This window comes from Fukomys damarensis, unplaced genomic scaffold, assembly GCF_012274545.1.
Source record: "Fukomys damarensis isolate Sample0158 unplaced genomic scaffold, DMR_v1.0_HiC HiC_scaffold_32, whole genome shotgun sequence".
Taxonomy (NCBI): Eukaryota; Metazoa; Chordata; class Mammalia; order Rodentia; family Bathyergidae; genus Fukomys; species Fukomys damarensis.
Window position 1 is genome coordinate 8141151 of NW_022900944.1, and position 13521 is coordinate 8154671.

Genomic DNA, 13521 nt, shown 5'->3' on the forward strand with positions numbered 1-13521 from the left:
AAAAAAAAAAAAAAAAAAAAAAAAAAAAAAAAAAAGAAAGAAAGAGAGAGAGAGAAAATGGCTGGGGGTATAGTTCAGTGCCAAGGCCCTGCATTTAGTCCCTAGCATAACAAACAAACATAGTAGCCCTCAATAGGCTTATCAACAAGTATAATGTCTGGTACATCACACTTCTCTAAACTCTTCCTCCGGATAATGAGAAATTTCTACTATGAAAAGATGTTTTAGAAAGCAAGTATCATTTAAAGGAGAACAAACTATAAAAAATTAAAATTAATTACGTATAATAAAAAACACATATAAATTCTAGCATAATTTGTTTGGAAAGATACTTCTCCCAAAAAGCTGTCTAAAAATGCTTTAAAAAGTTTTCTACATATGAGAATTAGAGTAGTTTGATATCATTTCAAGATCCCATTAAATATCAGGCAGAATTTGAATGTGAATTTATTTAAAGACAAAGTTCTCTCTTCAACATATATTTTATAGTCAAGAGACTTTCGTAAGATTGGTGGGTCTTACTTTCAAGCAATTAAGAACAGATAAAATCCTAAAGAATGGGTTTGTGTGCCCAAAAGATCATTTGGAAATAAATGTACCTGATGTTCTTTCATTTGAAATGAAAATTTGAAAGCAGGTAAAACACTGGACCTGACCCCGAGCCACTTCAAATTAAAAGTAGCAACTTGGCTTCTAAGTACCATATTAGAGCTTGGCCTTAGCCCTGTGCTGTGGCACACACACTGTGGGAGGAAGAGGCAGGAGGGTCACACATTCAGGTCTTGCCTGGGAAAACTTGGTAATTCAGTGAGATCCTGATTCAAAATAAAAAATAAGAAAGGGCTGCAGATGCATGTAGCTCAGTGTGAAGACCCAGGGTTCAATCCCCAATACCAAAAAAATGCAAACATAAAATTTGGGTTGAAACTTAAAAAGACTGCCACCTTCAGGGTTCTGATGGAACATCAGATGAGGACAGGGAAGGGAGCAAGAGGGCCCTCGCTAGAAGAGAAATGTTTGTTTTGTGGATAAGGAGCAAGCATGAAGAGTCAGGTGAGCTGGCAAAAGCCCAGTTACAGGTGCGGAGTCTCTGAAGCAATATTTAGGGTTTTGGTAAAGCACAAACACACGTTCTAGGTCTACACAAGCTCTATGTGCAATCCAGGAATTCAAGGGTAGAAAGAAGTCTGATGGGATGGGACAACCATGGAGCTCGAAGGTAGCGTAGGTGAGCTGGGAGTAGCAGAAAATTAGAAAATGGAAATGACGAACCCTAGTCCTGCGGGGGAACCAAACTCAGAAACAAAAACCCAGGTTTGCAGACACTTTGATTCCAACAGACAGATGGAGGCAGCACCAGCAACGGACCCCAGCCAGGTGTGACTGCACGTCAGGCAGAAACACTCACATCCACAGGCGAACACCAACAGCCAGCTGCATCGAGGCTAATCCGAGCAAATGAGGAGAGGGCTTCTGTGTCTGGACTCCAGCCCGGAATACAAGCGACTGGGCTGTGGACATCTTTGCCAAGATTGTTCTTCACCTTGGCTTTGCAGGTGCTGTTTATCTGCAGTCGCACTGAGGGTATGACGCAAGCTGTACTTCCCTTCATTTCCCTAATCATTCAACAGGGCTGGTTCATTCCTACTGAGAGATCTGAGGAACAATGACACCTACTGTTTCACCCACCGCAACTGCAATAAACATGACATGGGATGGTGGTGGGTGTTGATTTGTAGTTACTCGTATTTCCTTCTTTGGGCAGGGGGAGACAAATGGCTCTCTGTTTAGAGGTTAAGCTGGAGAAGTACTGCAATCGGAAAAGACAGAGTTGTCATCATGAAGATGTTTGATTCGGCAAAAAATATGAGTGCTTGCCTGTAAGAGCCCCGTATTTTACAGAAAAGATGGAAAGGCAATGGAGATGTACAGTAGAGCAACGTGCAGTTCATCTATGACGGTGAGAGTATCAACTTAAAGAAACCGAAAATCTACAAGGTGCTAAGTGGAGCAAAGTAACGGCTGAAATGGCCTCCTGGGTCCCTACTCCTATGTCCACTTTCCTCTCTCTGCCTATGGCAAGGACCTGTGATCTCCACCAGCGAGCTGCTCTTCATCTCTACCTCCACCCCGGCACTGAGTGGGTTTGATTCCCTGGCAGCGGCTGGATCCTTATGTGGTCTGCCTTGATGGATCTAGTCTTCCTTTGAGACTGGCAGCTGGCTTTGTGCTTATTTTCTGTCTGTTCTGATATGGCTTCCCTGAAGACGACCCGCTCCCAGACTGGCAGTCACTGAATTCCACTGTGCCATTTCACACAGATCTTCTGGCTCTAACCACCAAACTGAGCACCCCATTACTGACCAGATGCCCCCTCACGCCCTCGCCTGCTGCTGATGGGCAGATCTATTTCAGATGAGTGGACCCATCTCAGCGGAAGTGTCTCAACTTTGATGAGACCCTTTCCTCCCCAAGTCAATCAACACTATCAAAATACAATGTATAATATTCAGCGCTCTTAGGGCAGATAGCAGTTAACAACTATCAGTTTTTGCTCCCTAAAGACATATACTATTATTTTTGAAGTTAAAAGAGCTGATGTAGTTTTTAAAACCCATGTTAATAAATCACTAAGGAATTGACTAGTCTTGAAATAGCTCCCTTTCTGGGCATTGCATCAAAGGATTCCTAAGTGATAAAGTAGGAGGGGAAGAAATGGAAGACAAGGAAGCTTGGGACTGCATCTGAAACACTGAAGCATAGACTGCTCTAACAGAGCGATGACACTGTGCGAAAGAGGTGAACGAATGTCACTGTGCTTTCTTTCTCTTACTTAAAGATGATACTCTAGAATAACTCAAGAAAATTCTATCTGAGCCAGCCATGAAAATAACCGAGGGGGAAGGTGGCACATGATTTATCAGTAGATTCTCTCTACTTTGTGTCAAATGTTAATAAAAAAGTTAAATTATCTTGCCCCAAACTAATTCCTACATAATTTCTAGAATTCTCAGAAAAGGAACGTAGTTTTAAGTATTGAACTGCATACTAAATAATTACTACTTTTGCATTATGAAATAGCTCCACTTTTTTTAAAATTTCAGTATAAAAAAATCCCTGATGCTAAGTTTTCTCTTTTCTACTGTAAAGGTGGGATAGTATACATATTATTTTTTTCTATTGCATCATATCTTAGTTTTTATGACTTGTAACATTGAAAAAGGTTCTCAAATAGCTTCTTGTGAAAGATTAGTAAATATATTATTTTGCTTTTATTATTTTAGTTTTGTAAAAACAGCATTTCTTTTCAAAGATGAACTCATTAGTTTTATGTTGTCTGCCAAAAAAATGTATATACATAATTCAGGTAAAGAAAAGTAGCGTGATTTTTTTTTTTCAACAGATGGTGTTACCCTTCTATGAGAGACCTTAAAGGATGTCATGTGGCACAGAAAACCCACTAGACTGCTTGGCCCTTAGAGAAGAAACTGAAAATGCATGTGCAGCAATTTCAATAACCAAGGTTACCCAAGTAGCAGTTAACCATACTAATAAATGTCTGGAAGCCAATGGCCACTTAAAGCACTTCTTGTAATTGTAGCAGGCAAAGGTAACTTGCATCTCAATAAATTTAGCATTAAACTATTTGTACAAGTTTTTCTTTTACTGAAGTGTGTATACATTTTTAGCAGTCTCTGTATACAGTATTAGAGTCGCAATAATCATGAAAACTTTTATATTGTAAAATACCTTTGTCCTTGAATACTTAAAACTAATAAATATATTTTCCTCATGTACTTTAAAGAAAGTCAGAGTAATGTAAAATAAAAGTCAATACCATATAAAACAGAATGATGCTGCCCAGAGTAATAAGACATTTAGACAAACAGTTCTCATTGTGCCACATTTTTCCAGACTGTGTCAAACTTAATTTCTATTAATAGGTAATAATCATGTTTTATATTTCCGAGTATTTACTATGCACTCAGTGACAACATCCTCTTGTGTTCACAGTAATTGCATAGTACAGACAGCCTATGAATCAGAGCATGGTGATTTGGCCAGCAGGACACCAGAAGAAGGGAAAGGACCACCATGTTGCTCAAACTGAAACCCCTAATGTTCCCTCTCTTGCCACAAGGTGATTATGCAATAGGCTACAAGCAGGACACTACTGAAAAGCAGTCACTTGGCTAAGCCTGATGTCCTGTGGCACTTTTCTGATCTGTTGGTGGTTGAACTGCAGTGTGAGTATAACTCTGGGACCTACTGCAACAAATTGCCTTCAAAATGAGCAAGTAAATAAATTATGTGTCATGCATCCTGGCACTCAAAAAAGTGAGTTTCTTTCAAAATTGAGGAAAGATGAAACAAATCCAACTTTTCAAATTTCCATGGTTGTATGCTTTTCAGACATGTTTTGGAAGTCTTTAAAGTGGGCAGGGAGTTAGGAAAGAACTGTGGCAGGGAGAATTTGGCTCTAGGGTCCACCTCACCTTCCTGAAAGTCACTTCACACAGCAGGTCACTGAAGAGAAGTCCAACACCTACTTTGAGTTCCGTTACCATGTTTTAATAATTCTTTCTCTGATCTTACAAACTTTAGAAAAATAATCCTGCACTCCACAGTCTGCTGAATATTTAGTTTTCTATTCAACTTCTGCACAGAAAATAAGCTAACACAACCCGAGGCTTCTTCAGAGAGTGGTCCCTCTGCTGGCCCTCGCTCTCTGGCCGGTACATAATATCTGTACAGAATATTGTTTGTTTCCTTGTTCGCTGTGCTGGGGATCTAACCCAAGGCTTTACCTAGGGCAGGCATGAGCTCAATCACTGACCTACAGCCCCAGCTAGATTTGTAATTTAGGTCACCCCCTAATCATCAGGCAGTTTTTAAAATTGAAATGTTCACCTTATCATTTCTGCATTTAAAACAAAATACTTAATTTCTTTTCAATGGTATTAAATATCTTAAAAGCACTGCTTAACCAAAGAGAGGATAAATACAGTGCGAACAGTATGGGAGGGGCTCTTGCAAGATGAATCTGACCCCAGGGTAGAGTATCCTATAAAAAGTATCAAAAACGGGCAAATAAACCCAGAATGGCCTTGGCCCTCTTCTACTCCCTGTAGGAGACTAGGAAAAAAAAATTAAATACCTCATATAGAAGGGTGACAAAGGTCTTTTATCTTCCTGTGAACTAAAAGGAATTAATTAATTAATTAATTATTAATTAATTAATATCATTTTTGTTAACAGAACATGTCAATTTTACTAAAACTCTGTTCTACCTGTCACAGATTTGTTCTGACACAGTGCTAATCTCAGGATGAAGTGGGAAAACACCTTCCCTAGGAAGGAGCCAATATCAATTACTTCTCCAAGTGAGGTCATCAAGAGAGGTTTCTTTCCAGATGAGCCTAAGGCAAAAGTCATTTGCATCACACCTCCAAGAGGAAGCTTTTTATTGCCTTATTTTGAAGTCCAATTCAAGTACTGCTATGCTAAACATAAACCCTTAAAGCGATTACAGACACAATTATCTACAAAGTTAATTCCAGGTCATTAACATTAACATGACAGCCAAGAAAATATATCCTTTGGGGCCATTTCTGGAATGAGTCCCTAGCAAGAAAGAGCCCTTCAGTGAGCTCTTCTTTCACACTCTTGGTCGTTCTCTGGTTGCTCACTACTAGTGTGCACAGCATGGCAAGACACCCAGGGAGTTACACTCATAGCGAGAGTTCCTCAAAGGATGGGAAACAGTACACCACTCCATATGAATGTACTTCATTTTGAAAACTGTAAAATGTATGCTGTACTTATTATTTTTTATTTAATTTTTTTCTTCTAATGAACCATTTCAAAGCATAGTGAAGTTTTCCCTGGTTATTTTCACTCCTTTTTTTTTTCGGTACCGGGGACCAAACTTGTGCTTGCAAGGCAGACGGCAGAACCACTGAACTAAATCCTTGGCCCTTCCCTGGTTATTTATTTCGGTACCGGACCAAACTTGTGCTTGCAAGGCAGACGGCAGAACCACTGAACTAAATCCTTGGCCCTTCCCTGGTTATTTTCTTAAGCATCACTGACAAAAAGAGAAACCTTTGCTTCACCTGGAAAAATCTTAACCATAGTTAGAGTGTAACACACATATGCACACACACGTTTTGTCTTGGAAGTTGAAAAGATTTAACATCTTAGCTGGTACATGGCACATAACAGATGACCTAGTTATTCATTTTCTCATGATTTGAGTTTGCAGTCGTGATCTTGCTCAGCTGTTCTAATGCTCAAGTTGCCAGAGCTGCTAATGTTTGCAATTATAGTAACTGTGCCAATTCTTCTCATGTGCAGAGAAGGGACAGATCAGCTTCACTGTGGCCTGTGATGGCCATGTGCTGAGGCAAGGTTTGTAGATTCCGCATGGTGACAGCATCTTAGGAATGCCCAGGTGTCCTGGGATGAGACCACAGGCAGCGACTGGTTCAGGCCAACCTAACACAAGCAGCTCTGTATTTGGCTTCAGAATATTCCTAGAAAACACTTAACAAAACAATTATAAAAATGTTATGATTGGTTTTTTTCCCCTCTTCAAGGAATCTGTGTGTCATACTAAGTATGATCAACAATGTTTCCAAGAGCTACCACTAAAAACATGCAGTGATTTGTTATTACAGGGAAACTGCCTGTGTGTTTGCCCAGGGCAGATCTCAGTGCGAATGTGTAGCATGTTAGAATGAAAATGGACTTATGATAATGTACTTTGTTAAACATTTAGTGAGTGACAGGCTTGGCTTTTTGCGAGAAGTGCTTCTGGGGAGATGAGATGGTGCTGGGGTTTGGCTGTGCATTTCTGTTGGCACCATGTGTGCTAAATATCTGTGTAGCCCTCAGAGCAGTTCACTTTTCCTTTATACATTCCCTCTTGCACACACTTACTCATGAGGAGAGGCAGGTAGAGCCATGGGCCCTGCATTATCTCACTTAGATCCGTGTGCCCTGTACTTGCCCCTTGCTCTTTTTTCTAGATGAGAAAAACAGCTCACAGTGGGCTCATCCCTTGTGCTGGTGACACAGCCAGTCATGTAAATTTTTGCAGCACATGTGAGTTCATGTTGACTGTTTATTGTCTTTATCTCTTTTGTGGTACGGGGAGTATATATTCCCAGGACTTAATTTGTTTCATTTCTTTTTTTTTTTTTTTTTGTGGTACCAAAAAGAAAATCCCCTTAGGGATGGAGCCTGGGGGCGCTGTACAAATAAGTCCTTTTTAAATTTTTTATTTTGAGACCAGGTCCCAATAAATTGCCTTAGCCTCCTCAGTAGCTGGATTTCAGATGTGCACCACCATGCCTGGCTCTTCCTCTTTATTTCAAACTATCAGCATACTGTGCGATGACTTGGTTGGTGAAAACAACCCATACCACAGGCAGTCTGCACTCCAGCAGCCCTCAGTAAGATCATGTAGGCTTCATGACCTCCTTGCCATGTTTCTTATTCTAGTAGCTCTCATCTTTAAGCAGAGCCCATCAAAAATAATTATGCCTCAGCGTTTACAATTATTAAACACAATGGCAGTATATAAAAAATGTCTCTTGATAGAAATGCAAAGTTTTAATCACAGGCAAATATTTTTCAGGCTACATTTGCACAAAGTAAATTTGTCAGGGGAAGACCAAACAAGAAACTCCGAATTTGGATCTATATATCCTTGAATTTTGATCACTTCTAAGTATTCTAAAGGAGAAAATGTAAACACTAAAAAATTTATGTAAAATGAAACACTGTGTATTACATTTAGTCAATAATCAGCATTCAATAGGGTAGCAATCCATGTGTGATACCAAAAAAGAACAAGACTTGTCATGTAGAGGTACAAGATCCCAACAATGAATGTGACTGTACTGTATCCCTAAAATGTACCAATAAACACAATTAAAGCTGAAAAAAAAAGAACAATATAACTTGACAAGAAAATGAGGGTGAATACACCAAAATTTCACATGGGATTAGCATATTTTGTATTTTTCTTTCATGAACATACCCTTGCCTGGGATTTAGTAATATAACCTTGACGAAGATAAGAATTCTGAAGCAACCAAAGCATTTATTTTAAATAGATTAGTTTTAAAACCAATTATTACACTGAGTTTGAAAGGCAATTTTCAGGAAACATGGCCAAGGACAACCCTTTCCAACAATGAAGAAATAAAGTTTTCCATCAAATTTACTAATCAGAATGCAAAACATAGCTAGCTATGGTGGTGCACACCTGTAATCCCAGCACTGTGGGAGGCTGAAGCAGGATTTCAACTTGAAGCTCAGCTCAGGCAACTCAAGTGACTTAGTGAGACCCTGTCTCAAAATGAAAAATAAAAAAGGTCAAATCCTAGTACAAGAAAAAGAGAATGCAAAACATTTGAAAAGATCACCATTTCCACATAGTTATGCAAGAGATGTTGCTCTATTATTACAGGCTCCAAAGTATCTATTTATATGAGTTAGTGACACCTGTTCCTAGTTTTTTGTCAATCGCAGTCATGTCCACTGAAATTAAAATGTTTTCGCCTAAATTCTAAATGTAGAATTCTGATTCGCTTTTTTTTGTTGTTGTTGTTGTTGTTACTGGGAATCAAACTCAGGGCCTTGCACTTGCCAAGCAGGTGTGGCACCACTGAGTTAAATCCCCAGCCTCTGATTCACTTTTATTAATAGTCTTATTTTATAAGAACAATGCTATGGACTGTGAATGAAGGAGGACTATGTATGATGAAATTATGGCCATTTCAAACTTGGCATTGACTTGACTTCCTCCTTGGTTACTCTTATCAAGCCCAAGTTTTAATTATTTCCTACTTGCTGACTCTGAATAACAGCTAGGTTTAAGAAGCCAGGTGTTGTTTTTTCTTGTTTATTCAAATGTACACTGAGAGATGCAGGCAATCCCTTCATTTATGTCACACAATCAAGTAGTTAATATCTTCAAATATGCAGTGTCATACACTGCCTTCAGGAAGAATATTTATCAAATACTGTGTACTCAAACCTAAGACGAGACAACTGAGAATGCCACTGATTTAGATAGCAGGGCTTTTAGCAGGGTTCTATCTGACTTATATGCCTCAGCACTGATAACTGCATATAAATAAATGACCCAGAAATTTACAATCTCCTTCTGAGCCGCACTCATTTCTAAACTGAAGACAGAGAAGGCAACGCCTATCAGTTTAATTAATCAGCAAGCTAACTGAAATCACGAAAAGCTTGGTGCTTTAGATGTCTAAGAATCACCAAATACTGTTGGGAGAATTTCCAGAGTAAGTACTCAGAGCAGACCTTCAATTATTAGATCAAACCACCATTCCATTCAATTTCCCCTTCAATTGTCCACATAAATGGTCCAATTAGTTCAACTTTCTAATTGGTTCATGTGTCTGCTTACTAAAAATGTAACATAATTTGCATATTTAGCCACACACTTGAAGTACATTTCCAACTGTTTTGAGATACATGAAATCATTTGAGAGTTTTCATGGAGTACTGAAAACCTCAGTAAAATAAGTACATGCTAAGGATTAGGTTCCATGCATCTACAGGGGCTTAAAAAATAAAAACAACAGAAAACAAAAGCTAAAAGACAGGAATTAAACATATAAAAGCAAAGTACTAAGCAAACACTTAGGAACTCAGGCTTTTTCCTCATGTGCTACAAATGTGCTAAGGGCAGGAATTATCTGAGATGAATTTTCTCAATGCTTGATGAGGGACGTGAAGTTAGCAACTTTCCTTCCTTCCTTCCTTCCTTCCTTCCTTCCTTCCTTCCTTCCTTCCTTCCTTCCTTCCTTCCTCCCTCTGGAAACATAGAGCCACACTTGGTATTTTCAGTTTATCCACAGTCCCAGGAGCTTCCCCACGCCTATGCCAACCGGAGCTGCATGGCAGGGTGTACTGCTGCTTAGGGTTTGGGTTTGACCCAGTTCAGGTGTATTAAAATAATAAACAAAATCCTTACCATTCTTTTTGGAAAACAAATACAAAAGTTGTAGATCAATTCAAAGCTAAATGTTTACAGCTGTGAGTTAGGGGAGATGTTTTACAATCTTTCTATGTAAGCCCAAGCAGCGTTTTTTACTGTTTTATTTTTGCACATTGTCACTAAGACTATAATGCCTGGTCAGTAGAAATACAAACAAATCCTGCTGATCAAGAGCAAATAGATTTTCTTAAGCAAAGGATAAAGACAAAAAGCCACAACTGTTAATTTTCACAGGGTGTGAATTTGGTGTTATTTGATGGGGGGGGGCAGAGGCAAAAGACTTCCAAAGACTTTTTATTCCAATAAAGGAAAATATATTTATCATTTTCTTGATTGGTGGAAATATGAAATATACTCTTATGGGTTGAATTGTGTCCCCCCCCATATACACGGAAGTCCAAATTCCCCACTCCTTAGAATTTGGCCTCATTGGGAAACTGGGCTTTTAAAGAGGTGATCAAATAGAAATGTCATGAACCCCCAAATCAGTGAGATCAGTGTTCTTATAAAAAGGGGAAATACGGACACAAGGACAGGCACTGAGGGGCCTCCTAGTTGAGGACACCATTCCTGAGTGCCCACACAGGTAGAACCAGCCGCTAACTTGACTGCAGGTGGCTTCCAGAACTGGGAGACAATGTGTTGTTGTTTGATGCCACCTGGTTTTTGGAACTTTGCTACAGCAGCTCTAGCAAACCAATGGATGCTACTAAAATGTTTGTATCTTTCAAATGGTAACATTATTCTGGAAGGCCAACTCTCTGAGATGTTCTCTCCTGGCTGAACAACAAGATGGTGAAGGAGACCCCTGTGTATGGACAGCCTCTTGAGCTCCCACTTCCCTATGACTGAGGCTTTCTTCTTCACCTGCACTGTTTCAGAATCAAAGAACCATTAGCCTAAGAACTTAAATCTCACTCTATTTCAGTTTCACCCTCCCAGCTAATCCCAAGAGTGGATGGACGCCTGTATGGTCAGTAGCCTGAATGGGTGGGGGTAAAGGTGTGTGCATGAGGGGAAGGGGGAAGAGTTCCTAAGTGGGGGGAAAAATCATCCATTTCCTCTGCGTCTCTCTCTGCTCTCTCTGCTCTTAGTGCCTGTTCACTGCTACCACACTTACCTAGAGACCCTGGGCTGAGACATGTTTGGAAGTCACAGTACAGAACCCTTACTCCATGATAGTATTTATGTAAAGTTAACTAGCCAACTGCTCTCTTCAGTTTACTTCTTAAACCTGCATTTAGTCATAGTGTCATCAAACTGTATTCTCTCCAAAAAGTAACAAGTCTCTTGAATCTAACCTAGGGTCTTTGCACTGCACTACACCCCCAACTCTTTTTATTTTGTTTTGGGACAAGGTCTCTCTCTCTGTAGCCCAGGTTGGGCTTTAACATGCAATCCTCTTACCTCAGCCTCCCAAGTAAATAGGATCGTAGGCTTGTGTCACTATGCCTCGCATTTTTTGTTTTGTTTTGATTTTTTAATACTGGGATTGAACCCAGGACTTCATACATGCTAGATAAACACTCTACCACTAAGCTACAACTTCAGTTTCTTTATAAGACTTTGCTAAATAGCCCAGGCTGGCCTTAAATTTGTGATCCTTCTGCCTCAGTCTCCTGCTTGGATAAGAGGCATGCACTGTGCTTGGCTTTAATCTGATCTTTCCATCTTGACTGCAACAGTCTTTCAGAGGGGCAACATTGTTTCCCTACTACCCACAAAAGTTCATCCTTAGCATCCCCTGTTCAATCACTACATTTGGGGTAAAATCCAGACGCTTAAAACTGGCACAAAACATTCCCCCAATCTCAGCCTCTCACCATACTTCCGTAATTCTGTTTGCACATGTTGTTCACTCCCACTCCTCTATGCTTGGTAAATACTTAATCTTTCAGTGCAAGGGTCACCCAATCTAGGATGCTATCTCCAGGACCCTGGAGAGGGAGCTGCTGCTTGTACCAGCCTCCAGACACCCTCTTCAGTGTAGCTGCGACCAAGTGCTGAACTCATGATGACAAAAATCACAAGTTCAGAGCTTGCCTCATCTCTGGGACCTATCTCTGTACCTCTGGGATTTACCTCTGTACCATCAGCATGTAGCTACTTACCAAATACTATATGTGCAGTAAATGCCTCCTGAATAGAATCAGCCATCATCAAGATCTTGCTGAGGGCTTACACTACTCTTTAATTAACTATTTTGAAAACACAGGCTGTTTACAATTTGTGAAACCAGTTTTGACATTAGAGGCATTCTCAGGAGTTTGTGTGTTGATTTGTCTTAAATGATCTTATTCCTTTGTATTCAAAATGTAGTGGGATTGCAACTTTGCCATGGGTTTTCTCCTATCCTTACTTAAGGAAAAGAATATAATTCTTTTCTCCAAGGCACAATTAGAGGTGGGAATTTTGATATTATGCCCAAAATGTAAACATAGTTCTCTCTGTGGTGTGCGGAGAACCCAGCAAAGGATATGTTCAGGAAAAGCCATATTTGAGCATGGCCTTGCCACACACTGGATCTGTTTGCTCTGGCTCGAGAGCAGGAAAAGAAAAATTACTTCATCTCACTGCAAACCCAAAGGTTGTGTGGAGCTTAAAGAAATTTTTGGTTTAGTCTCAAAACTATTTTCAAGGCAGCTGGAAGCTTTCATTTGTCTTTTGCCATTTTGTTCACAAGAGTGATCGTTATTGTTATTCTTAGTGTGGCAGAATTTAGAACATAAAATACAGCAACACTCTGTTTTGAGGCGTTAGCTAATGAGAAAACATTTTAGAAAATCAATGAAAGTGCTAAAATATTTTAATTCTAGTCACAAACAAAAATCAAAAGAATAGGAAGGTAACTGCAGAAGGAAAGAGTCAATTATTTTTGCCAACTTCTTTCAACATTTACCTTTACTACAAGTTTCTCACTGCTTTGTTAATATAGCTTTTATCTAATGGATACATAATTCCCAAAACTATTAACTCTAACTAGAAATCTTGCAACAAAAGATGTGCAAAAGGCAACATAATTATCCTGTCAGTCTCTCCCTATCAAATCTCCCCTAGGACCCTGCCCAGAAAAATGGGTCAAGGCTTGTTTCTGACGGCCCCTTGTTTCTGACGGGTGTTCAGGGGAAGGAGCACCACGGACAGTGGATGAGGCCCTGATGTTGACCTGCACTTGGGCTCTGGAGCTACATAACCATAGGCCATGCTCCTGCAGCAGAGGGTTTTGAGCGTAGTATATGTTGCTATTAGAACCCACAATAGGTGCCAGAAACACACAGCCTCCTAAAATAAGGTGCTGACCCTCACAGAATTTACAGGCTTGCAGAGAAAGAGAAACCTGAAATTTGACGCTTGTTAAGAAAAAGGGATTCATGGCTGCTGTCCATGGAAAGCAAAGCACAACAAGCCAGGCTCTTGTGCTGAGTTTATGTACCTTATCTCAGCCAATCCTCAAAGGCATCTGCAGAGGAAGGTATTACTAA

General features: G+C 39.8%; 1 protein-coding gene and 1 long non-coding RNA gene across 6 annotated transcripts in view; one reads left to right on the forward strand and one right to left on the reverse strand.

Annotated features, from left to right (window-relative positions):
• LOC109117611 overlaps positions 1-4111 on the forward strand; it is a 10960-nt gene extending 6849 nt beyond the window's left edge. Inside the window, exons 3-4 of the long non-coding RNA XR_002024913.2 lie at positions 3404-3610; positions 4015-4111. This is a non-coding gene — a long non-coding RNA (uncharacterized LOC109117611). The remainder of the gene's footprint in view (positions 1-3403; positions 3611-4014) is intronic.
• Fam13a (family with sequence similarity 13 member A) overlaps positions 1-13521 on the reverse strand; it is a 312174-nt gene that overhangs the window by 66338 nt on the left and 232315 nt on the right. The window lies entirely within an intron of this gene.